Source organism: Chiloscyllium plagiosum, chromosome 5 (assembly GCF_004010195.1).
Source record: "Chiloscyllium plagiosum isolate BGI_BamShark_2017 chromosome 5, ASM401019v2, whole genome shotgun sequence".
In the NCBI taxonomy this organism is placed as follows: Eukaryota; Metazoa; Chordata; class Chondrichthyes; order Orectolobiformes; family Hemiscylliidae; genus Chiloscyllium; species Chiloscyllium plagiosum.
In genome coordinates, this window is record NC_057714.1 from 52,935,707 (window position 1) to 52,963,397 (window position 27,691).

Sequence of the window (27,691 nt, forward strand, 5' to 3'; positions counted from 1 at the left end):
AAGTTTAACATGAGTGGTAAACAAGATTTTAATCATTTGGGGGAGAGATAACAGGCATTTGAGAGCTTTGAGAGTTCATTAAGGAGAGCTAGCACAGATTTGGAAAAGAGATGGTGCTCGAGAATTCTTAATTTTGATGAAGTAACAGAGGTTGATAAAGAGAATGGAGTAGGTATTGTCTATAAATTTTAAATGAAATGTTCAACAAAACATCAAGTAGAAGACTGGTTAATAATTGAGCTCACTGACTCGAGGGTCAGCATCAATTTAGATTAAAAACACAGCAGGGCAAGTCAGGGAAAATGGTTGTTTTTTTTAGACTGAAGGATCAGAGGCAAATGCTCCCCATGAATCAGTGCTAGATCACAATAAAGATTTGTATTACAAAATGTGAAGTCAATTTTCAAAATCTGCTGAAAGAGATTAACTTTAGAGACGTGCTCACAAAATTGGTCACAGTCACAGAGTCAAAGATACACGAAACTGAAACAGACCCTTCCGTCCAACTCCAACATATTGACCAGATATTCTACATAAGTCTAGACCCATTTGCCAGCAGGTGTGCCATATCCCTCCAAACCCTTATTCATGTACCCACCCGTATACCTTTTAAATTTTGCAATTGTATCAGCCTCCAGCACTTCCTCTGGCAGCTCATTCCATACACACACCACTCTCTGCATGAAAAAGTTGCCCCTTAGGTCCCTTTTATATCTTTCCCCTCTCATCCTAAACCTATGCCCTCTAGTTCCGCCACCCCAGGGAAATGTCCTTGTCTATTCACCCTATGCCCCTCACCCCTCAGCTTCCAATGCTCCAGGGAAAATAGCCCCAACCTATTCAGCTTCTCCCTTTCGCACAAACCTTCCAACCCTAGCAACATTCTCATAAATCTTTTCTGAACCCTTTCAAGTTTCACAACATCCTTCCCATAGGAGAAAGGCCAGAATTGCAAGCAACACTCCAAAAATGGCCTAACCAATGTCCTGTAAGTCACATGACCTCCCAACTCTCGTACTCAATGCACTGACCAATAAAGACAAGCATACCAAACGCCTTCTTCACTATCAAGGAACGATGAACCTGTACTCCAAGGTCTCTTTGTTTAGCAACATTCCAAGGACCTTATCATCAAGTGTACAAGTCTTCCCCGATTTGCCTTTCCAAAATGTAGCACCTCACATTTATCCAAGTTAAACTCCAGTTGCCAATCTTTGGCCCATTGGCGCATCTGATTTAATATATGCTATAAGATGATGCAATTTTGGCACAAGATAAACAAAAATGAGTCAGCTATTCAGAAACTCAAGCCTGCTCCATCACTCAATGAGACCATGATTAACCTGTACAAAGTTAAAAATCACAACACCAGGTTATAGTCCAACAGGTTTATTTGGAAACACTAACTTTGGAACACTACTCCTTCATCAGATCGTTGACTGTACACAACAGTCTAACACTGGCACCTCCAAATCATGATTAATGTGCTGAGACCTTACTCCGCTTTCCTGTCTGTCCCCAAAACTCTCGGCTTCCTCATCAATCCAGAAAATATCATATTCATAGGAATAGGCTTTTCAGCTAAGTCTGTTTCAACATTCAATGAGATCATGGATGATCCACACCCTAACTTCACATACCTTCCTTTGGCCCATATCCCTTAATACCTTTGCTTAAAGCTTATCTCAGATTTAAAATTAACTGATCCTGCATCTACTGTCATTTGCGAAGTGTTCCTAACATTTACCACCCTTCAAGTGGTGAAGTGCTTCCTAATATTTCTCCTAACAATTTGGCCCTAATTCTCAGACTATGCCTCTTAGTTTGATTTTCACTGGTGAATATACTTTATCCATGCTGCCTTATCCTGTTAACATTTTGAAGACTTTAATAAGATCAACCCTTAATCTTCTAAATTCGAGAGAAAGCAGGCCTAATTGGTATAATTTCTCCTCATAACTGAGGTCCAGGTATCATTCTTATAAACATGCATTGACTTGGAGGGAATCTAATGTATGCTTGTTGCACAGATCTGCTCACAGTATTCCAAGTCAGGTATAACCATGGTTTTGTATAACTGCAGCATAACCTTTGCATCTTGTATTTCAGTCCTCTAAATATAAAGACCAGCATTCAATTAGCTTTCTCAATTATTTTCTGCATCATTTTAAAGGTCAGTGCACCTGAACTCCCAAAATTACTAGAGTTATCATCCGGAAAGTATTCTGCTCTATCCTTTTCAGATAATCCCACACTTGCTTGCAGTGAACTCCATCTGCTACAGTTTTGCCCATTCACCTAGTCTATCAACATTTCTTTGCAATCTTTTGCTATGCAGTTCCTTGTATAACATTACTGATCACATCTTGTCATTTTGGATTATCCAGCAATTATCTCTAATTTGCTTGCCACTCAACCAACTGCCCAGCCAAGTTAGTAATTTTCCTTCAATTGTGGGCTTCTACCTTAGTTAACAGTGTCTTATGTACGCCTTCATAAAAATGTCTTCTTGAAGTCCATATAAACATTCCTTATCCATTATCTTAGTCAGCTCTTCAAAAAGATTCAGTAAGATTCATCAGTCTTGACCTATCTGTCATGAATCCATGCTGGCTGAAAATTTTCAATGTGCTCAGTTATCCTATCCGTTATTATAGATTCCTATAACTTCCCTACCAAAGATGTGAGGGTAATTGGACTGTAATTATCTGGTTTTCCTTTACCACTCTTGAAAAAGTAGAGAGTGCCATGTGTAATTTTACAATCCGAAAGGAATGACTCCTGTATTTAGGGAACTCTGAAAGGTTATAGTAATGGTATCTGCAATGTGCTCCCCTACTTCCTTTAACACCCTTGAATGGAAACCATTCCAGGGATTTGTCAATTCAATGAACCAATGTCCATTGCTCTCTGGGGAAAAAGAATTCCACAGACTAACACACTTCAAAAAAAACTTCTCATCAGAGATGGGAACAATTCTTCATTCAGAGGATGGTTAACCTGTGGAATTCCTTAGCACAGAGCTGTGGCTGCTGGGTCATTGAGTATATTCGAGAAAGATCATTGATGCATTTAATGTCTAAAAAGTTAAAGGGTATTGAGTCAAAGCAGGAATATAGCACAAAAGGATCAACTGTGATCATATGGACTGGCAGAGCAGGCTTATAAAACCAAATGGCCAACTCCTGTTCCTCGTTTGTATGTTAAATTCCACAACAGGAAGCATCTTCTCAGCATCCACCCTACCAAATCTCAAGATTTCCCATTTGAATAAGATTGGGTGTCACGGTGGCATAGTTTTTAAGCACGGATACTTCATCATTAGGGACCCAGATTCGACTTCAACCTCAGGCAACTGTGTGGAATTTACATGTTCTCCGATGCATCTGTGTGGGCAGTATCCTTTGAGTACATCCAGCTTTGACATATAAGTGGCTTGTCCCACCTTCTCAATGCAGTCTTCTAGCTTGGAATAGGATATGAATCAGATTTTGTAGGTTATGTTTGATGGGAGTTCCACTGGTTCTGGAACAGTCGGGAAGGCAGTCAAGAAGCCAGGCATGCTTTGCACCTGCAGCATTTGAGAGTTCATAGCTTTCATGTAGTCCATATGCTTGTTCAGGACTGTCATACCTACCCGAACTTTATACATCACTCAACCTGACCTCGCATCGACCATGCCCCTTACCTATGCAGGGCCAATCCCATGATTGCAATATCAAAAACTTTGTCTCCTGAAGTAAACTTTCTCCTCACTTAGCGGATTCTTTCATCTGGTGCTGGCATTACTAATACTGTTTCTCCACCCCACCCTTGCCGGTCCAGAAAGATCAGACTTCATCTAGTTTGGAGTCTTCTCCCTATCAGCAACTCTGCTGGAGCTTTCCTTCTCGTCACATGAGAGCTGATCCAATAATCAAATAAGAACCAGGACAATTAGGCAACTAGTGAAACTATAGGCTGTTTCTTTAAGCCTGCCTTCAAAGATTTACACTGGCAGACTATTCGAGTTGTCGTTTTAGGCTTTTGACTTTCGGAATTATTCAACGCTAGTCTGTTATCTGTGATGAACACTTCTGGGAGCCCAAGTATTGCAAAAGATGCATGCAGTTTTTCTCTTGTCATCTCGTGTTTTGACAAATGAGCTCTACGCATGTCCAGTCAAAATGACTAAGAACTTTGAACCCATAAGTGTCTGCATCGTGAACATATAATTGAGACCAGGGTTTATCTGGCCATTTCCTCAAATGAGCGCACACTGCTGGCAATAATTTTTGTCCCTGTTGGCACTCTGGTCACCACCCCTCCACTGCAGCTATATCCACATCCAATTTTGCCTACCAGATATATACTCATTTTGGAACCCCAGGATGCCCAGGAGTTCAGCCAGTATCTGGCAGCAATCTTTGCTTGAGACAATTACTCTTGCACTCCATGATCTTATGCCATCCTCCACTGGGATCTGGTCTCACCGGGTGCAAAAAGGTTTCAGTTCAAGTTGTGACAGCCTTTTAGTTTATCCCATCACCACCAGCTGTTTCGGTTTTGCCAGAATTGGATCTTTCTGCATCTAAAATCTGATATTATCAGCTGCGACTGGTAGTGTTTCCAGAAAATTGAAAACCATTATGGACTCCTCCAGTGACTGCACCACTGGTGGTGTATCTGCCAGTGAGAGGCAGCTCAATGCATCTACATTTGCTACTGGGCCTCCCAGAAAGTGTTCTAACTTGTAATTACATGCGCTTAGTATTACAGACGACAGTTGAATTCAGACTGAAGCTATGGGCAGCACTGCCTTACCTTCTCTATGTAGATCGAGCAGGGGTCTTTGGTCTGTTATTATTACAAACGTCCATCCATAAAAGGCAAGAGTGGAATTCATGACTCCAAATATGATCACTGAACCTTCCTTCTCTGTCCAGGTGTAGTTACGCTCTGCATAAGCCAAACTTCTGGATACATAAGCTGTTGGGTATTCCTCTTCATTGGGCCAGCTATGTGCTAATACTAACTCAATGCTGTATGAGGAGGCATCACATCATTACTGGATCTCACTTCATCATAGTGTGCCAACACCTCAGAGGATGATAACTGTTTCTTCACTTAGTAAGTTTTCAGAAAATTTCTAGCTCAGGTTGAGGTTCTAGATATAGGTTTGCTCATTGAGCTGGAAGGTTCATTGTCAGACGTTTCATCACCATGCTAGGTATCATCATCAGTGAGCCTCCGGATGAAGCACTGTTGATGATTCCTGCTTTCTACGTTTGGTTTCTTTCGGTTGGTGATGTAACAAACACTACATTGGACAAACAGGCAGAAAACTAGCCACCAGAATACATGAACATCAACTAGCCAGAAAATGACTTGACCCTCTCTCACTAGTATCCTTACATACAGATAAGAAAGGACACCACTTTGACTGGGACAACATATCCATCCTAGGACAAGCCAAACACAGACACGCAAGAGAATTCATATAAGCATGGCATTCCAACCAGAACTCTATCAACAAAAAAAAACATAGATTTGGACCCCATTTACCACCCAGAGGGGAAAAAAACAGGAAATGACATCACCAACCCAAAGAAATCCAAACATATAAATAGGAAGCAGGGATCATTAGCAGTGCTTCGTCCGGAGGCGCACTAAAGATGTTACCTAGTATGGTGACGATACATCTGCAAATGCTTCTTCACTTCCCTGTGGCGGGGCTAAGCACCAATTCCCAAGACTGACCCTTTTTCTTTAAAAAAAGAGTTGATGCAACAAGATACCAAGTTATGTATCAACTTCCGTTAATTCACCAGCTGAAGGAAAGACATAGGCTCCAGTATAGACATGGGAGCCAGATCACATTTGATCACTCTCACTTTATCCTCCAACAGATGTAACCCAGTTTTGTCGACTATGTCCAAGTTCTCTAAGTACTTATTAGTCTTCCCTGTAAGAGCACATCATCCAGATAAATGGTGACCTGGGATAGATCTTGGAAAGTGTAGATGGATTTCAGTAAGGTGTTTAATAAGGTTCCCAGTGGTAGGCTATTGCACAAAATACAGAGGTATGGGGCTGAGGGTGATTTTGCAGTTTGGATCAGAAATTGGCTAGTTGAAAGATGAAAAGGTGGTGGTTGATGGGAAACATTCATCCTGGAATTCAGTTACTAGTGGTGTGCTGCAAGGAGCTGTTTTGGAACACTGCTGTTTATTATTTTTATAAAAGGACCTGAATGAGTGCATAGAAGGATGAGTTAGTAGAAGGATGTTGTAGGTTACAGAGGGACATCGATAAGCTGAGAGGTGGCAAGTGGAGTTTAATGCGGAAAAGAGAGAGGTGATTCACTTTGTAAGAAGCAACAGGAACAAAGAGTACTGGGCTAATGGTAAGGTTCTTGGTGGTGTAGATGAACAGAGAGATCTCTGTGTCCATGCACATAGATACCTGAAAGTTGACACCCAGGTTATTAAGAAGGATGACGGTGTGTTAGCTTTTATTGAAAGAGGGATTGCATTTCAGAGCCACAATGATATGCTGCAGCTGTACAAAAATGCTGGTACGGCCACACTTGGAGTATTGCGTACAGTTCTGGTCACCGCTTTATAGGAAGGATGTGGAAGCTTTGGAAATGGTTCAGAGGAGATTTACTAGCATGTCACCTGGTTTGGAGGGAAAGTCTTATAGAGGAAAGGCTGAGGGACTTGATGCCATTTTTGTTAGAGAGAAGGTAGTTCAGAGGTAACTAAAGTGAGAAATACAAGATAATCAGAGGGTTAGATTGGGTGGACAGTGAGAACCTTTCTCCTCGGATGTGATGGCTAGCACGGAAGGACATTGCTTTAAATTGAGGGGTGATATGTATAGGACAGATGTCAGAGGTAGTTTCTTTTCCCAGGGTGAAGGATTCAATAACAAGAGGTCACGTGTTCAAGGTGAGAGGTGAAAGTTTAAGGGGGATAGATGTGGTGAGTACTTTTTTTTTTACACAGAGAGTGATAGGTGCCTGGAACGCATTTCCAGCAGAGGTTGAAGAGGCAGGCATTGTAAATTCATTTAAGGTGCATCTGGACAGATGCATGAGTAGGTGGGGAGCAGAGGGATACAGATGCTTAGGAATTAGGATCAGCTCAGGCTTAGAGGGCCAAAGGGCCTGTTCCTGGGGTGTAAATTTTCTTTGTTCTTTACTCAGAGTAGGAGGGGCATGGAATGCACTGCATGCGACAGTAGTGGACATATGGACGAAAACAGAATAGCGTAGGATAGATGGGCTTCAAATGGGTGCAACATGTCGGCGCAACATCGAGGGCTGAAGGGCCTGCACTGCAGTGTAATGTTCTACATTCTCCATCATCCACTGAAAAATTGCACAACCTGACAATACCCCAAATGGCACTCTTATTTGGTACAAATCTTAATGGATATTAATTGTTACATACTTCTAGGAACCCTAATCTAACCACAACTGCATGGCTCACAATCAGTTTCGTTAAGGACAGCTTCTCTTTCAGCTTTATGTATAAGTCCTCTGTGTGAGGGATTGAGTATTTATCCAGCTGCAAAAAAATGGTTTACTATTTGTTTAAAATAATCATGAAAGCAAACCAACCCACCAGGCTTCACAATCTGTATGACCAGCGCTGCCCATTGCACAAGTGGGATTGGTGTGATGACTCCTTTGTTTACCAGCCTTCCAATTTCTGTCTCTAATTTTACCCGTAAGACTAATTACGGGCCAGACAGGCCTTGCAAAAATCACAAATTGCTTCTTGGTCAACATACAAGTTGGCCTTGGCTTATTTGATAGTCCCTCGACATTCCCGAATATTGGCCCAAGTTTACTTACTCCATTTAGGTCTGCTGTCTTGAGTCTGCGTAACAGCAACTATAATACCTTGCCAGCTTGAATCTTGAAGAAAATTTTAACCATTCAGTTAAGGCTTTGTTTTGGGGGTTTTGCTGTGATCTGAGCTGGAGTCTCTGTACTGGATATGTCCCAAGGGAGACTCTGAAATTTCCTTTACTCAAATGGCGTACCCCCAAGTTCAGTTGGACTGGCGAGAATATTCACTTCCGTCAGCATACCCTGCAACTCGTATGCTCCATTTGCTGCAACTTCCAATGATTAGGCCAGTTGGGCTTCAGCTAGTAGGCACTTTTGCATAGTTACATCATTAATCCCACATACCAAACGGTCTCAGTATCTCATCAAGGGTTAACCAATAATCACATGCCTCTACCATGCGTCTTAAACCAGTCAAAAGTCTTGATTTAGATGCCCCTGACTCTTGAATGGCTAAGTAAAACTGATAGCGTCTCAGAATTAGAGAAGGCTTGGAGTCGTAATATTCCTTAACTAAACCCATCAACTCCTGAAAGGTTTTAGTACCTGGTGCCTCATGAAAAGTTAGGTTCCTAATAACTGAAAAGGCTGGACGTGCATAAGCTGTGAGGAAAATTCCCGCTTTTCATCCACCCCAATGTCATTTGCCTGGAAAAAATAACTCTTTCTACATACTGGGCCCAGTCTTTGTGAGCAGGATCAAAAGAATCAAACTTCCTAAGTAACGACATAATGTAAGAAATATTTACCCTAACGCCAAGACCTTGAATTTCCTCAAACAGCATGCTTTATTCTTGTCGCCACTGAAATAACGAGAGGCGCCGGTACCCCATCAGCCTTTATTAACATGACAGTGGTCTGGCTTAGTCAGAGCCAGCTCAGAGTAAACAAAATCTCTATCATTCTTGTAGGAGCAAATTAGTGCAGATGCTGGAATCTACTGAAACCAAATGCTGGAGATCACAGCAAGTCAAACAGCATCCATTAGAGAAAGCAAGCTAATATTGAGTCCAGATGACTCTTCATCAGAGTTCAAGTGCAGTGCAGAGGAGGGGCAGCATTTATGCTATCACTGGGATGTTGAGTGCTGGTGGAGAAGACATGTTGATAGCTGAGATTAAGTGATCAGAATGAGAGAATGGCAGATCAATGGTGCATCTAATTGCCAGACTAGAAAGAGAAGACAGTGAAGTGAAGGTAGGGGGGTGGGGGGGAAAAATGAGGACATGGTAATAGAGAATGCAACAAGTAATGCTAAAAAGGGAAGAAATGGGAGTTGGTTCACAATTTGAAGATGTCAAACTCAATATTAAGTCCGGAAGGCTGAAAAGTGCCCAGTCTGAAAATTCGATGTGATGTGGAGGTGCTGGTGTTGGACTGGGGTGGACAAAGTTAAAGATCAAACATCAGGTCATAGCCCAACAGGTTTATTTGGAAGTACAAGCTTTCAGAGCGTTGCTCCTTTGTCAGGTAGCATAGTGCTCCAAAAGCTTATACTTCCAAATAAACCTGTTAGGACTCTAACCTGGTATTGTGTGATTTTTAAACTTTGAAAATTAGATATTAGAACACTGCAGCATGCTGAGGACACATGTGGGTATGCGATCAGGATGCTGTGTTGAAATGACCAGCTAAGTGTTCTACAAAGTGGTCACCCAGTCTGCGTTTGGTTTCTACAATGTAGAGTAGGCCACATTGTTGCGGTTGAATACAATACACAAGATTGGAAAGACTGTTTAGACCTTAGATAGTGAGCAGGGAGGTGGTGAAGGGGCAATTGTTGCACCTTTCACGGTTACATGGAATGTACTGTGGGAAGGGGGTTGATTTTGGTGATTGAGGAATGGACTAGATTCTCCCAGAGGAACAATCCCTGGTAAATGTAGATGAAGGAGTGAGGGGAAGATATGTTTGGGGGAGGCCTTCTGCTAAAGTTGTCTGAAATGGCGGAGAATGATCCTTTGAATGCAGAGGCTGGTGGGATGAAAAGTGAGGACAGGAGGGACTCAATCACGCTGCTTAGAGTGATAAGAGAAGGCAAGGATGGAAGCACGGGTAATAGGTTAGATGTGGTTAAGGGTCCTGTCAACCATGGTAGGCAAGAAACCACTATTACGGAAAAAGCAAGCCATGTCCTTGAACTCTTGGTCCACAATCTATGGCACACCGTCACTCAACTTGTTCAAGGTTACCGAACCTAACAAATATTTCATCCAGTCGGTTAAGCGTCAATTCCACTGAAACATGCTTCATGACAGCCACCATGAGTCACGTGGAATGGGCATCCACAACCACTAGTAACATCTATCCCTCTACTGATCCCACAAAAATCAACATGAATTTTGATGCAAAGGGCTAGCACTACTGCCAGGGACTTAGGTTCGATTTCAGCCTTAGATGACTGTATGGAGTTTGTCTGATGGGTTTCTTCCCACAGTTCAAAGATGTATCGGTTAAGTGGATTGGTGATGTTAGTTGTTCCATAGTGACTAGGGATATGTAGGTTAGGTGGAACAACCATGGTAAATGCATAAATGGATTGGGTGGGAGAGTTGGTCTGGGTGGGATGCTCTTCAGAGGACTGGTGCGAACTCAATGGGCCAAATGGTCTTTTTCTACATGTAGGGATTCTATGAATTTACTGCCATGTGGTTGAAAGGGTGAAAGTGGCACCTTTATTACTAATGCGCAGGATTTGCATGTTCCTGCATTCTCCAAAATCTGAAAGTTCATATTTAGCACCAAAAATAGCTCCTGCCCACTACCAGTACTTCTGTCAATGGGGGAGGAATAACTCTCATTTCCCATACTAAACACCCATCCGATAAGGACAACTCTCACTTCCTGGATAGGTAACGGTTTAATCCTCCGGGCGGAAACAGACCCTTTTGATCCAACTAGTACATGCCAACCATGTTTCACAAAGTAAAGTTGTCCCACTTGCCTGCATTTGACCCATTTCCCTCTAAAACTTTCCTATCCACATACCTACCCAAATGCCTTTTAAATATTTTAACTCTACCTGCATCGTTCAGGAGTAGTGTTCTGCAACTGATTTGCTAAAACCTGCACCTTGTCATCCCAGGAGAAGTACACTTTTCTGGTTTCATTGTCACCCAGTAGCGGCAGCCGTGACAGGGCATCTGCATTATGTGCTTCCTGCCTGTCAATATTTGATCTCATGCCACCATTGACAGTATCCCCACGTACAGACCAAAAATGGAAATTAGAGATCTATCAGTGGTCAGTAGTACGAAGTTCCTGCTATCAACGAAATAATAAACTTAATGTCGAACATAATCCTCAATCCTTTTTTGTCTTGGGCAAAATTCTTCATATTAATTGGTGATCTCGATGCAAAAGTGATGGTTCCTTCCTCTCCATTCAGTAATATGTGTAACAGTACAGCACCAATCCCATGAAGCAAGGCATCATAAACTAACTGTAGTGGCAACTTCAGGTCAAAATGCGTTAGCACTTCTGGCCTTTTTAAGGCTTACTTCACCTCCGAATAAGCCACTCACATTTTGGGTCCATTTCCAATACTGCCCTTATCCCAGCAACAAATGCAGGAATTTTAGCATGATCAGATATGAAGTTGCCGTAATAATTTAAAAGCCCCAAGAACAATCTCAGTTAAGTCCCCTGGACTAGAGAATGTGCCTTCGTAGTAGTCCCCATCTTCTTGGGCACCTTGAGTAGTCCGTCACCATCGATTACATGGCTCAAGTACTCCTGTCTTTAAAGAACACGCATTTTGCTCTTTTTACCTGTAAGCGGTGCTCGACCAATCTTTTTAGGGTTTCTAAATTTTTCCAAGTAATCTTCACAGGATCCAGTAATCAAAATATCATCCAGATAAGAATGGACTCATGGCAACCACATTTAAATATTTGATCCATGGCCTTGGAGGAATCTGTGTGGGAGACCTCACAACACAGGAACACACAAGTGCATAATTTTTAAACGTGTAACCTTGCTGTAAGTCTGCAGTAGTTAGTAGGTTAATTCTTGATTATACTAGCTTTAAAACAAGTGATGGAAAAGGATAGACCAGATCTAAAAGTTGAAGTTCAAAATTGGAGGAAAGCTAATTCTGACGGTATTAGGCAAGAACTTTCAAAAGCAGATTAGGGGGCAAATGTTCACAGTCAAAGGGACAGCTGGAAACTGGGAAGTCTTCAAAAGTGAGATAACGGGAGTCCAAAGACAGTATATTTCTGTTAGGGATAAAGACAAGGCTGGTAGGTGCAGGGAATGCTGGATGACTAGAGGAATGGAGGGTTTGGTTAAGAAAAAGGAAACATGTCAGATACAGACAGGAGAGATCAAGTGAATCCTTAGAAGAGTAATATAAAGGTGGTATGAACATACGGAGGAACCTCCATTATCCGAAGGGCACAGATAAGGAGTATTTCGTTCGGTTCATCGAATACTGGGCAACCAAATGCCAGAGAACAACTAGCCAAGCAACAGGACGTTGCAATCTTGTTCGGATAATTTAGAATCATAGAGATGTACAGCACGGAAACAAACCCTTCGATCCAACTTGTCCATGTCGACCAGATATCCCAACCCAATCTAGTTCACCTGCCAGCACTTGGCCCATATCCCTCCAAACTCTTTCTATTCATATACCATCCAGATGCCTTTAAATGTTGCAATTCTACTCACCTCCACCACTTCCTCCAGCCGCTCATTCCATGCACATACTACCCTCTGCGTGAACAAAGTTGCCCCTTAAGTTGCTTTTATATTTTTCCCTTCTCACCCTCAACCTATGCCCTCTAGTTCTGGATTCCCCCACCCCAGAGAAAAGACTTTGTAAGGTGACCCCTCAGCCTCCAACGCTTCAGGGAAAATAGCCCCAGCCTATTCAACTTCACCCTCTCGCTCACATTATCCAATCGTGGCAATATGCTTGTAAATAGTTTCTGAACTCTTTCAAGTTTCACAATATCATTCCGATAGGAAAGAGATCTGAATTGCACGCAATATTCCAACAGTGGCCTAACCAATGTCCTGTACAGCCGCAACATGACCTCCCAACTCCTGTACTCAATACTCTGACCAATAAAGGAAAGCATAATAAACACCGCCTTCACTATCCAATCTGCCTGCGACTCTACTTTCAAGGAGCTATGAACCTGCACTCCAAGGTCTCTTTGTTCAGCAACACTCCCTAGGACCTTACCATTAAGTGTATAAGTCCTGCTAAGATTTGCTTTCCCAAAATGCAGCACCTCACATTTATCTAAACTTCATCTGCCATTTTTCAGCCCATTGGCCCGTCTGATCAAGATCTCGTTGTAATCGGAGATAACTTTCTTCGCTGTCCACTACAGCTCCAATTTGGTGTCATCTGCAAATTTACTATCCCTCTTATGCTTACATCCAAATCATTTACATAAAATAATGAATAAGTAGTGGACTCAGCACCGATGCTTGTGGCACTCCACTGGTCACAGGCCTCCAGTCTGGAAAGCAACCCTCCATCACCACCCTCTGTCTTCTACGTTTGAGCCAGTTCTGTATCCGAATGGCTAGTTCTCCCTGTATTCCATGAGATCTAACCTTGCTAACCAGTTTCCCTTGGGGAAACTTGTCGAATGCCTTACAGAAGCTCATACAGATCACATCTACCACTCTGCCCTCATCAATATTCTTTGTTACTTCAAAAAACTCAATCAAGTTTGAGAGACAGGATTATCCACACAAAGCCACGTTGACTATCCCTAATCAGTCCTTGCCTTTCCAAATACTTGCAACTCCTGTCCCTCAGGATTCCCTCCAACAACTTGCCACCACTGACATCAAGCTCACTGGTCTATAGTTCCCTGACTTGTCCTTACCACCTTTCTTAAGCAGTGGCACCACGTTAGCCAACCTCCAGTCTTCCGGCACCTTATCGGTGACTATCGATGGTATCAATATCTCAGCAATGGGCCCAGCAATCACTTCCCTAGCTTCCCACAGAGTTCTTGGGTACACCTGATCAGGTCCTGGGGATTTATCCACTTATGCATTTCAAGACATTCAGCACTTCCTCCTGTGTAATATGGACATTTTTCAAGATGTCACCATCTATTTCCCTATATTCTGTATCTTCCATGTCCCTTTCCACTGTAAATGCTGAATGTAAACTACTCATTTAGTATCTCCCCCATTTCTTGTGGCTCCACACAAAGGCCGACCTGCTGATCTTTGAGGGGCCCTATTCTCTCCCCAGTTACTCTTTTGTCCTTGCGTATTTGTAAAAACCCTTTGGATTCTCCTTAACTCTATTTGCCAAAGCTAACTCATGTACCCTTTCTGCCCTCCTGATTTCCCTCTTATGTCTACTCCTCCTTCCTTAATACTCTCAAGGATTCACTCGATCCATTCTGTTTATACCTGACATATGTTGCCTGCTTTTTCTTAACCAAATCCTCAAATTCTTTAGTCATCCAGCATTCCCTATACCTACCAGCCTTTCCTTTCACCCTAACAGGAATATAATTTCTCTGGACTCTCATTATCTCATTTCTGAAGGCTTCCCATTTTCCAGCCGTCCTTTTACCTGCGAACATCTGCCTCCAATCAGCTTTCGAAAATTCTTGCCTAATACTGTCAAAAATTGGTCTTCCTCCAATTTAGAACTTCAACGTTTAGATCTAGTCTATCCTTTTCCATCACTATTTTAAAACGAATAGAATTATGATCGCTGGCCCCAAAGTGCTCCCCCACTGACACCTCAGTCACCTGCTCTGCCTTATTTCCCAAGAGTAGGTCAAGTTTTGCACCTTCTCTCATAGGTACATCCACATACTGAATCAGAAAATGTTCTTGTACACACTTAAATTCCTCTCCATATAAACCCTTCACACTATAACAGTCCCAGTCGATGTTTGGAAAGTTAAAATCCCCTACCATAACCACCCTATTATTCTTACAGATAACTGAGACCCCCTTTCAGATTTGTTTCTTAATTTCCCTGATTAATACAATCCCAATAAGGTAACCATCCCTTTCTTACTTCTCAGTTCCACCCAAATAACTTCCCTAGATGTATTTCCAGGAATATTCTCCTCAGTACAACTGTAATGTTATCCCTTATCAAAAACGCCACTTCTCCTTCTCTCTTGCTTCTCTTTCTACCCTTGCCTGGAACATTAAGCTGCCAGTCCTGTCCATCCCCGAGCCATGTTTCTGTAATTACTATGATATCCCAGATTCATGTTCCTAACCATGCCCTGAATTCATCTGCATTCCCTGTTAGGCCTCTTGCATTGAAATAAATGCAGCTTAATTTAATCAGTCCACTTTGTTTTCTGCTTGGTCCCTGCCTGCCCTGACTGTTTGACTTGCCTTTGTTCTCAACTGTACCATTCTCAGATTGAAGTTTTTTTTCCACTATCTCCCCTGGTCCCACCCTCACACCCCACCTTCACCTTAAATCCTCCCGAGCAAATCTCCTTGCCAGTATGTTAGTCCCCTGCCAATTTAGGTGCAATCCATCCTTCTTATACATGTCACTTCTACCCCAAACCAGGTTGCAATGATCCTAAAATGCAAATCCCTCTCCCATATGCCAGCTCCACAGCCATGCATTCATCTGCTCTGAAGAAGGGCTAATGCCCGAAACGTCGATTCTCCTGTTCCCTAGATGCTGCCTGACCTGCTGCGCTTCTCCAGCAACACATTTCCATCTCTGATCTCCAGCATCTGCAGACCTCATTTTCTCCTCCTATTCCTACCCCCACTAGCTCGTAGCACTGGCAGTAACCCAGATACTACTACTCGAGAACCTCCTTTTTAAATTTCTGCATAACTCCCTGTAATCTCCCTTCAGAATCTCAACCTTTTCCCTTCCTATGTGGTTGGTATCAATGTGTACTGTGACCTGCTGCTGGCCCCCCTCCCCCCTCGAGAACATTCTGCACCCTCGGAGACATCTTTGATTCTGGCACCAGAGAAGCAACACACCATTCTGATTTTTTGCTCCTGGCCACAGAAATGTCAGTCTGTATCTCAGACTAGAGAATCCCCAAACACAATCGATCGCTTGGAACCCGACGTAAATCTCATTACATTAGAGCCAGTCTCAATATCAGAAACCCGGCTGTTAATGCTACGTTCCCCTGAGAATCCACCACTCCCTACATTTTCCAAAACAGCATACTTGTTTGAAATGGGAATAGCCACAGACGACTCCTGCACTACCTGCCCACCTCTCTTACCTTTCCTGGAGTTAACCCATCTACGTGACTGAGATTTTCGCCCCTTTCTATAACTACCATCCATCACATCCCCTTGCATTTGTAAATTCCTCAATTGAATGCCAGATAATCGAGGATCCTCTGTACTTAAGAGGGAAATCAAAAGGGCAAAAAAGGGGACATGAGATAACCCTATTTGCAAAAGCTAAGGAGAATCCAAAGGGTTTTTACAAATACATTACGGACACAAGGGTAATGAGGGAGAGAATAGGGCCCCTCAAAGATCAACTAGGAAGCCTATGCGTGGAGCAGCAGGAGATAGTGTGTGTGTGTGTGTGTGTGTGTGTGTGTGTGTATGTGTGGGTGGGGGGGGAGAGAAGAAATACTAAATGAGTATTTTGCTTCAGTGTTTGTGGAGAAGGACGCGAAAGATACAGAACTTGGGGAAATAGATGGTGACATCTTAAAATGTCTATATTACAGAGGTGATGGTGTGGGTGTCTTGAAATGCATAAAAGTGGATAAATCCCCAAGACCTGTTCAGGTGTACCCAAAACCTCTATGGGAATCTAGGGAAGTGATTTCTGGGCCCCTTGCTGAGATATTGGTATCATTGATAGCCACAGGTGAGGTGCTGGAAGACTAGAGGTTGCCTAACGTGGTGCCACTGTTTAAGAACGGTGGTAAGGACAAGCCAGGAAACTATAAACCAGAGAGCCTGACATCGGTGGTGGGCAAGTTGTTGGAGGAAATCCTGAGGGACAGGATTTCCATGCATTTGGAAAGGCAAGGACTGGTTAGAGAGAGTCAGCATAGCTTTGTGCATGGGAAATCATGTCCCATGAACTGGATTGAGGTTTTTTAAGAAATAAAGCAGATTGATGAGGCAGAACAATGGGCATGATCTATATGGACTTCAGTAAGATGTTCAACAAGATTCCCCATGGGAGACTGATTAGCAAGGTTAGATCTCACGGAAGACAAGGAGAACTTGCCATATGGATAGATAACTGGCTCAAAGGTAGAAGACAGAGGATAGTGGCGGAGGTTTTCAGACTGGAGGTCTGTGACCAGTGGAGTGCCACAGGGATTGGTGCTAGGTCCACTACCTTTCATCAGTTATATAAATGATTTGGATGCGAGCATAAGAGGTATTAAGTTTGCAGAGGACACCAAAATTGGAGGTGTAGTGGACAGTGAAGAAGAGGTTACCACAGTGTACAATGGGATCTTGATCAGGTGGCCCAATGGGCTGAGTAGAGGCAGATAGAGTTTAAGTTAAATGTGAGGTAATTCATTTTGGAAAAGCAAATTAGAGCAGGATTTATACTCTTAATGGTAAGGTCCTGGGGAGTGTTGCTGAAAAAAAAAGATACTTTGGAATGCAAGTTCATAGCTCCTTGAAAGTAGAGTCGCAGGCACATTGGATAGTGAAGGCAGCATTTGATATGCTTTCCTCTGTTGGTCAGAGCATCGAGTACAGGAATTGGAAAGTCATGTTGCGGCTGTATAGAACGTCAGTTTGGTCACTTTGGGAATATTACATGGAATTCTGGTCTCCTTCCTATTGAAAGGATGTTGCGAAACTTGGAAGTCTTTTCTGAACCCTTTCAAGGGTCCTGCCAGGGTTGGAGGATTTGATCTTTTGGAAGAGGCTGAATAGACAGGGGCTTCCCTGGGCAGAGGAGGCGGAGGAGTGACCTTACGGATGTTTATAAAATCATGAGTGGCATAGATAGGATAAATAGACCAAGATCTTTTCCCTGGCATTGGGGAAGTACAGAACTAGAGGGAACAGGTTTAAGGTGAGAAGGACACAAACATAAAAAGGACCAAAGAGGCAATGTTTTCACACAGAAGGTGTTGTGTGCACAGAATGAGCTGCCAGAGGAAGTGGAGGTACAATTACAGCATTTAAAAGGCATCTGGATAGGTATGCAAATAGGGTTTAGAGGGATATCGGCCAAGTGCTGACAAATGAAACTTGATTCAGTTAGGACAGCTGGTTGGCATGGACGAGTTGGACCGAAGGGTCTGTTTCCGTGCAGTACATCTCTACGACTATGACTCTGGAACAAAGCCGCTCTGATAAGATGCCAAAAATGCAGTTCGCTTGTAATGGAAATGTCCCATTTGTCACTAACATCAGCAGCAGCTGAAACTCCTTTGCTACGCCTAGCTGAAGGTAGGCCTGTGACAAATCCATTTTTCAAAAGGTTTTTCCCCCTGCCAGTCCCCTGAATAAGTCTTCAATGAGTGGAAGGGGGTATTGATCCACACTCAGTATCAATTGATTGTGACCTTAAAGTCACCACAATTACAGGTTGAGGGTGTCACTGATCAGGCCAGCATTTATTGTCCATCCCCAATTGTTTAAGAGTCAACCACATTGCTGTGGGTCTAGGGTCACACATAGGCATTGCCTCAAATGTTCTGGTCGCTACACTTCAGGCAATGTTAGTATTCTTGATAGGGTGCTGAGGAAATTTACAAGAATGGTTCCAAGGAAGAAGGATTACAAAATTATGTTGGAGAAGCTGTGGTTGTTCTCCTTGGAGGTCTTGACATTGAGGGGATATGTGACAGAAGTATCAAAAATGTGACCAAGATGTGAAAAAACTATGACAGCTTTAGATTCGATAGACAAAAAACTGAAGACATTTATTGATGATACATTAATTGATTACACAAATATCAGGTGATACAGATTTAAGGTTTTGATCCAGAGATGTTAGGGTGGTGATTAGAGAAACCACTTATACCCAAGGGGTAATGATGCAGACACGTGCGATGAGGCAGTGAAAGCAGCGACATACAATGACTTCAAATAAAGAGGAAAACAAATTTGCACTTTAGGTAGATAAAGTTCAAGGGCTCCATGGTTCGATCGTGGGAATTGGACTGATTTGAGTTGCTTCACAGAATGGCTGCAACAAATTTGGTTAGCTGAATATCCTTCATTTTGTGAATAGCTATTTCGCTTCTGTGAATGTGCTGTTCTCTGAACTTTACTACCAAGGAAATTTGGACATTGTAATTTAACCATTCTGAAATACCTAACAATGAGTTATAGAGAATAGCAATCTGGAGATTAATCTGCATTTTAACATCATTGCAAATCAATTTAACTACAAAATGATACAAAATTCAAAAGCTCCAAAACAGCAATAGAAATTCTGGAAAGTATGAAAACAGGCAAGTCCCCAGGGTCGGATGGGATTTATCCTAGGATTCCGTGGGAAGCCAGGGAGGAGATTGCAGAACCTTTAGCTTTGATCTTTATCAGCATGGTCTACAGGAATAGTGCTAGATGATTGGAGGATAGCAAATGCTGTCCCCTTGTTCAAGGACGTGAGTAGACACAACAGTGGTAATTATCGACCAGTGAGTCTTATTCGGTTGTGGGTAAACTGTTGGAAAAGGTTGTAAGGAGGTAGGAATTATAATAATCTGGAAAAGAATAATTCGATTAGGGATAGTCAACATGATTTTGTGAAGGGTAGGTTGTGTCTCAAAACCTTATTGAGTTCTTTGAGATGGTGACCAAACAAGGAGATGAGGGTAAAGCAGTTGATGTGGTGTATATGGATTTCAGTAAAGCATTTGATAAGGTTCCCCAAGGTAGGCTATTACAAAAAAACATAGGCATGGGATTGAGGGTGATTTCGCGGTTTGGATCAGAAATTGGCTTGGTGGAAGACAACGAAGCTAAAAATCACAACACGAGGTTATACTCCCAACAGGTTTCCTTAGAAGCGCTAGCTTTCGGAGCGCTGCTGCTTCATCAGAAACCTGTTGGACTATAACCTGGTGTTGTACGATTTTTAATTTTGTATACTCCAGTCCAACACCGGCATCTCCAAATCATGAAAGACAGAGGGTGGGGGTCAATGGAAAGTGTTCATCCTGGAATTCAGTTACTATTGGTGTACCGCAAGGATGTTTCAGGTCCACTGCTGTTTGTCATTTTTATAAATGACCTGGATGAAGTGCAAAAGGATGGGTTAGTAAATTTGGCAATGACACTAAGGTCGGTAGAGTTGGAGATAGTGCTGATGGATGTTCCAGGTTACAGAGGGACACAGATAAGCTGCAGAGCTGGGCTGAGGGGTGGCAAATGGAGTTTAATGCAGAAAAGTGTGAGGGGATTCACTTTGAAAAGAGTAACAGGAATAAAGAGTATTGGGCTAATGGCAAAATTCTTAGTAGTGTGGATGAGCAGAGGGGTCTCGGCGTCCACGTACATCGGTCCCTAAAAGTTGCCACCCAGGTTGATAGGGTTGTTAAGGCAGCATACGTTGTGTTAGCTTTTATTGGGATTACATTTTGGAACCAGGATGTCATGCTGCAGATGTACAAAACTCTGATGCAGCTGCACTTTTGCGTACAGTTCAGGTCACATTATAGGATGGATGTGGAAGCTTTGGAAATTGTTTTCTATTCCTGTCTGTACAATTTAAGTTACCAGATGTATTTCAACTATCAAGTTTCTTCACTGCTCCTTGTTGTACCATTTAGAAATTACCTTGCTCTTTGTTGCGTCCAAAGCTGGTGATCTCATTTGCTTCCAATGGAATTCAATTGCCACAGGTTTGCCCACTTAAATTATATAATTTTCATGTTGTGTACCTAAATCTACTACTCAGTGCCACTGATGACAAATCTGGCTCTGTGGCCACTAAAACAGACACAGCTCCCAACACAGTTCCTTACAATCACAGCTTACTGTTTTGATGATATATTGATTATCTATCTTCTGTTACTCATCCAATTTCCTAGATTGGCAAATTATTGACCTTCAACCCCACAGCATCCAACTTTAACAGTTTCTACAAACTTATGAACTTCACCATGCACAATAACTTTCGAAGGTATTCCCATCCCTTACTTTAGTCATCTTTTCTCAAGATAAAATTATTAGGTCAGACAACCTACCCTTGACAAATCCTTTCTGGGTCTCAGTGATCAACTGCAAGACAGGAAAGCATACTTTCTTTCTCCGAATAGCAGAAGACTGCAAATTTATTTATTAATTCATTTACGTGACGTGGACTTTTATCTAGGCAAGCATTTATTGCTCATCCCTAATGGACCTGGAGAAGGTGGCAGCAAGCTTTTTGAAAAACTGCAGTCCATGGGGTGGAGGTATACCTACAATACAGTTAAGGAGGGAGTTCTAGAATTTTGACCAAACTACACTGAAGGAAGGGGTAACATATTTTCCAAGTAAGGATGGTGAAATGGCTTGAAGAACTTGGAGGTGGTGTTCCCACACACCTGCTGCCCTTGCCCTTCTTGCTGATAATCATGGGTTTGAAACATGTTATCCAATGAGCCTTGGCAAATTTCTGCAGTACATCATGTAAACGGTTCACACCGTCATGAGAGCAGTGGTAGGAGTGAATGTTTGTGGATGTGATGCCAGTCAAGTAAGTTGCTTTGCCCTGGATAGGCAAGTTTGAGTGCTGTTGGAACCGCACCCAAACAGGAAACTGGGGAGTATGCTATCACATTCCTGATTTGTGCCTTGTCAATGGTGGACAGGCTCTGGGGCATCGGTTGGGGAGTTACTTGTTGTAGGATTCCTAGCCTATGATCACCTCTTGTAAACTTGGCATTTATATAGATGATCTAGTTCAGCTTCTAATCAATACTGATCCCAAGCATATTGCTACTGGGGGATTCAGGGAACATCGCTCCTTAACATTCAATGGCTAGATTTTGTCTTGCTGGGCAATGGTCATTGCCTGGCATTTGTGTGGCATAAATATTACTAGCCATTTCTCAGTTCAGACCTGGATATCTGCCAGGTATTAACGAAATGCAATTATCAGCAAACATTCTCTACATCAGGTCAGAAGTGGGAAAGTCATTGCTGAAGCAGCTGAAGATGTTTGGGCATAAGACACTGTACAGAGGAATTCCTGCAATGATATCTAGAAACTGAGCTGACCGACCTCTAACACAATTGCGCACATACAACTTCGATCAATTGCAAGCTTCTCTTTCTTCCCTTCTTGACCTTCAAATTGATACCTCGGGTTTTAGGTACACCTGGTACTGCTCCTGGAATGCTTTTACACTCTTCACTGAAGCAAAGTTTGATTCCCTAGCTTGATGGTAATGATAGAGTGGGCAATACACCAAACCAAGAGGCTGAAGATAATGTTGAAGTACAATTCTGTTCTTGCTGACTGCCCACTGCACCTCATGGTGATACAGTCAAGTTACTGGTCTGTTCAAATCCATCCCACTTAACAGTGGTAATGCGACACAATGTGATGGAGGGTATCCTCGATGTGAAGGCAGAACTTTGACTCCACAAGGAATGTGATGTCGTCAGCTTTATCGATTTGTCATGGACAGCTGCAGATTGGAGGACGAGATGAAATGCTTATTCTCATTGGTTCCCTCTAGCAGCTGTCTCATTTAGAATTTGACCAGCACAGCCTGACTACGTTGTGATCTTGCCACCTACACTTCTTTCTCCAAATTGTGAGTACAACTTCATTACCTAAGTGCAGGAATATACTTGTTAGTCAACATGTTTCCATGCTCACATTTGACCAGGACACACTTCATGAGGTCTGGTGTTACTGTTGATGAACAAATCAAGAAATGTTGCTATTTGGAAGGAGTGAGTGCCTCTGAAAGTCAACCACAAAGTTATCATGCACATACAATAAATAATTAGGAAAGCAAGTGGTACATTCAGCTCTATTATAGAATTTGGATAGCAAAAATAGTTACTGAATGAGAGAATTCCACTAAGTGAGTAGACTGTACCTACAATCCACAGAATGTAGAAAAATGTGTGATGTTCCCACCAAAATACCATTCTTAAGGGGCTTGAAAGTGTAGATCCTAGAACAATGTCTCCCTTGCATTATGATTTGGAGATGCCACCTGAAGGAGTCACGCTCCAAAAGCTAGTGTGCTTCCAATTAAACCTGTTGGACTATAACCTGGTGTTGTGATTTTTTTCCCTTGTATTAGGTGTTAAAATTCCCAGAAGGCAGCACTAGCCATTCAGAACTGAAGAGGAGATACTACTTCACGTAAAAAGGCAGTGTATCTGTGAAATTCTGTTTCAGATCATTGAATAGATACAGAAAAAGAATTAGGTGACATTTTGGATATTTAGGAATGGGGAATAATGCAGCAAGATGGACTTAGGGTAGATCATTCATTATTATTTTAAATGGAAAAGCATGCTCAAATGGCTAAAGAGTTTCCCTGCTCCTGCTTATATTCTTATGTTCGAAGGCTTAGACTTTGCAGATAAGCTAAGAGTATTCAAATGAATGGTTCTCCCTTTCCCTTTTTTTCAGTATTCAGAGACGTTACACCTATTACTACTTTCCAACCACTGAGCTTCACTAGTAAACTGGCACTTTAATGCTGTTTTATTTCCTAAGTTTGCATCAATTCTATGAATAAATCTTGGTGCCATAGAGATTCATTGAAGACAAGTAAAATCATGGTAACAGTAGAACAACAGCTACTGTTGGGCCAAAGTTCAAACTCCATTCTAAATTATACCTCCTTTCGAAGGTGAGTTTTGACAATGAGTAATTAGGCCAATATAGTCTATAAAACTGAATGATTGTACTTTTATGAAAACATTTTAAGAAAAAAAAGAGAAAAATTTGGACATAGCTGCCAACTGTTTGGTGATTGTGGAACTATGCCCATGCTCAGGACTCTAATTGTCCACTATTTTGTAGTGAGGTGAAATAAACCGAAATGGGGAAGATGGATAGAACGAAAGGAAACAAAACACTCCAAAGAAATATTGTTAGATTATAACTTTTAAGTTATCAAACATTAACCAGCAATCTCCACACACATGGTTGAGGATTAGCAATGTTGATAATGCTACATTTTTAAAACCAGTCAAGAAAACTTTTAAAGAGTTACAACACTCTGCTAAACTTTTCCAGCACAGTATCATGTACAACATTTAACCAGTTAAACCATTTCATTAGCTAATTAATAAACACTTAACAGATGTATATTTAAAATGTTACAATCCTACCAGTATGGCAGCAACATAATGAAACAAACAAATTTCCCAATTGCCAGCAGGAACCTCAAGTGTTTCATTCATCTTGTTTCTATATAGTTCCTCAGGTAATTGCTTGATTGAAAATAAGTGACAATTAAACTAAAACTATTCCCCATAAAACTGCTGATTCGGCCATTCTTTCAAATCAACATTCAATGCTGGAACAGACAGAAATACTTCTTAGGCCTTGAAAAAAATTCCCCAAATCTTCAAGTCCTTCCCATTTCATCTCTGTATTCTCGTGTTGCTTGTTTTGAAAAGGAAAATAATTCTTGGTAAGATTAGTAAATAAGCATTTTTTTAAAAAAAAAGGTAATCATGTGAAACGGTTTGGCTTCACTACTTTGAATCAATAGTTCCCCAATCTTATCTAACGCTGCCAATCTTCACTCTACTTACTCCCACCCCCAAAACAAACCATGAACAATCAAGAGAAAGTAGACCTGACCACTTGAAATATCGCTCCATACAGGTCAGACGTTTTTTTTCCACAATGTAATTATGAAAACACATCCTTTTCTCTACTAGCCAATCTGAAAAACTGAATTTCAACCATACTAAATGGCGAAATTTGGTATTTAAATTGACATTATACGTCTATCTATTCCAACCTTTTGAAACTATAACTACAGTTTGACTTCGTTTGGAGGATCTCAGTATCAAAAGCTGTTTTCCACCCAAGTGGAAGTGACGTTAACATTTTTAGGAAATAAGTTGCTTCTTCATTTGTGTAAAATGCTGTTACAGTTTCCGCAGTAATACACAATCCTTGAACAACACACGCGAGTAAGGAAGCCAGACTTTCCCAGCATTATCTTTGATGTCACCCAAGAAAATGCAAATATTCAGCGGCTTATTTAACCCCATCATCGTCTCTCTATTCCTTTTCTTGAAGTACCCAACAGTGCTCACCCTCGCTACTACTGAGTCCATAGCTTCTAAACTATGATTAAAGGGATACCTGTGGTATTTCAGATTCAAGAGGCCTTACTCTAGTCCCGGTTAATGAAGTATCCCAAAGCCATCAGAATGCGTTATCGCAAAAGTTCTGACAGATTTTTCAGCAATTAAACTTTTTCAACGTAACTCGTTTCGTAGGAGTATACGATGGAATGTAACTGCGAAATTGAAGTCAAAAGTTTCTCTGAAAAAAAGGCTTGCGTGCGCGCGCGCGCATTATACTTGTTTAAACGATGATCTCAGGTTTCCAGCTCCTGTTCACCCCAAACGTCTATTCTACAAGCTTTAAAACGCCCTTCACCACTACTTTACGTGGTGCACCGGACATTCCACAATGCACCAAAGAAAAACACTTTCCAACTGCTCCTGTCGGGAACAAACACATACACGAGCAAATCATTCACAAGGTAAGGTGGGGAAGCAAAAGGAAAGCAAAGACTAGGGAAAGAAACACTTACTTCAATCCTGATTGCTAGTCCTGCAAAAATGATTTTAGTTTGCCCCTGCCCACCGACGAACTAATTGACTCTCCAATGAGCCCCCACCCCCTCCACTTCCACAACTCTCTCCCTCGGTCACTCCTCCTCGACGCGCGTGCTACAGACACTTTAAAAAAAATGGCGACGCCTCGCCTGCGGGTGCGCGCACAATCCCAACTTTTTGTTCCCGTCCCAAAAAAATGGAAAAAGTAACTGCCGCTGCGCGCGAACACAAGCGGCTAAAACACCCGGCCCCTCCCTCTCGCTTGCTTGCGCGCGCCAACACAAACTGCCCAGCCCTTCCCCCAACAGCGGGTCACAGATGAACTGCCGTCGAGTGCACGAGTGGCCCGTGGCCGTTAGGAACGCACGAATGGAGAGGGAGGGGCGTTACTCGGAGCAACAAACGGAATGAAAGTGTGTCCGAAATACCATTAGCCCGTCAAAAATCTCCTTGTGCAAAACTCCTGGGTACGAATGTTTGAAGAAACCTGGCGATCGGATGAATCCTCCACCTCCCCCCCCCCCCCGTCTTCGACTCTGTACACACATAACACCTCGTGAGAAATGATAGTCAACCTGAGTCGTTCACACGCCAAGAGACCGAGGCAGACAGGGTTAAAACTCGAAAGCTTTCCTTACTGCCTTGTAAATTACGAGAGGTGATGGTGCAGTTTCGAAAGAATACGTAAAATGTGGTGTCCAACACGTCAGCATCGCCTACCTCCTTGAATGCCTGTGGTCGGCCGTAGGTGTAATGTAAAATTTCCTGCGTGCCCAGATCAAGATCGTGTACGTGTATGGTTACTGTCGCTGAGTTCCACGTCTTAGCGTTTCCCCGCACTAGTTCACTTTAATGGGGATCCCGGCCTTTCAAAGGTTGTGGATTATTATTTTTTTTCCGCGCTCCCCCCCCCCCCCCCCGCAAATTTCCGGTCGAGTTGTGCACGCACATGGCAACAACTGCAGGCATCCTCTTTGAGGAAGACTCCTGGAACAGCCCAGCATGTTGACTATGGGACAGCAATCGGCAGCCAAAAAGCGACGGCAGCTCTCAGGCTTACCCTGCCTTTAGCGGTCTTCCCATTCAGCTCTGCCATAAAGTTTCCACTCACATCCAAAAGTTTAAACCAATTCATCATATCTGGAGCAGCGTGTTTATACTCCACTTGACTGCCTTCCCTTCCCTGAACCCCACTTTCTGAACACCCCAGAATTCATCTTCAAGGAGGTTATCTATCTTTGATGCGATAGCGTTTTTTCTTTACACAATTGCCTTGCAGACTCGCCCAGTATAGCAGATTGAGCAGTTCTCCAGCAGTTGAGGAATTACTTACTACCAGCTGTGGTCTGCTCCGCTGACGTCCATAGTTGATCCAGAAAGAACGCTTATTAGCTGTTCTAATCTCAAAAGCAGATGTCTCTCCACCTCGTGAACACCTAACAAAAAAGATAAACCAAATGAAATCATTCGCAAAAAGAAAAATACATTACGTAAACTAATTTTATTAAAGAGAGATCATTGCATTTTCGTAAAAAGGCACGATAGAAGGCAGTGTTAAAGGTACGTCGATTTCATTTCACAGGAAACTCTAATATTATACCGATCAATCCGTGAACGAGACAGGGATAGATAGCTCTGAGCAACTCAAGAGTTAAATTAAGGATCACTGTTTTTACCTTACACAGTTTTGATAAGAATACATTGTGCGGAGATGTTGCCAAATAGTTAACCATCACGGAAATATACTTGGTAAATTTGAATTCGTGTACTCAGCTATTAATATGATAATTGTCAGAGCTCCGCATAAAAACTGTTGTTTTTTACTGTGCTCTCAATTTATCTCCGGCACTAGTTGTCCTCAGCACTGCTAGATTTAAAAGCAGGAAAATGGCTATTCATTAACATCAGTGAGAATACCAGTCGAGAATAGAACCAGGTTCAAGTGTGATGCCGTTCGCGCAGGAACTATCTCCACAGACCCGCTGCGTGGGTTCATTAGATTTAAAAAATACTACTTGGTGGTTTCCTTTACGAGAGGGGAGAAGATTTCTTAACTTCGTAATCAGTTGTATTTTCAGAACGAAATAATTTAAACTTTGTTTTAAAATGTTATAATGACGAATTTGGAACTTGGTGTTTCAA

General features: G+C 42.2%; 1 protein-coding gene across 4 annotated transcripts in view; it reads right to left on the reverse strand.

Annotated features, from left to right (window-relative positions):
- LOC122549906 (growth factor receptor-bound protein 10-like) overlaps positions 1–27,403 on the reverse strand; it is a 200,285-nt gene extending 172,882 nt beyond the window's left edge. Inside the window, exons 1-2 of one of the 4 annotated variants that reach the window (XM_043690121.1) lie at positions 27,226–27,403; positions 26,883–26,985 (exon numbers count right to left, since the gene is read on the reverse strand). The gene's annotated coding sequence lies outside the window, so the exon portion shown is untranslated. Of the gene's footprint in view, positions 1–25,524; positions 25,788–26,269; positions 26,402–26,882; positions 26,986–27,225 lie in introns of those variants that run through there. The other 3 variants (XM_043690122.1, XM_043690120.1, XM_043690123.1) reach the window with 3 other exon arrangements.
- Between the last annotated feature and the right edge of the window lie 288 nt (positions 27,404–27,691).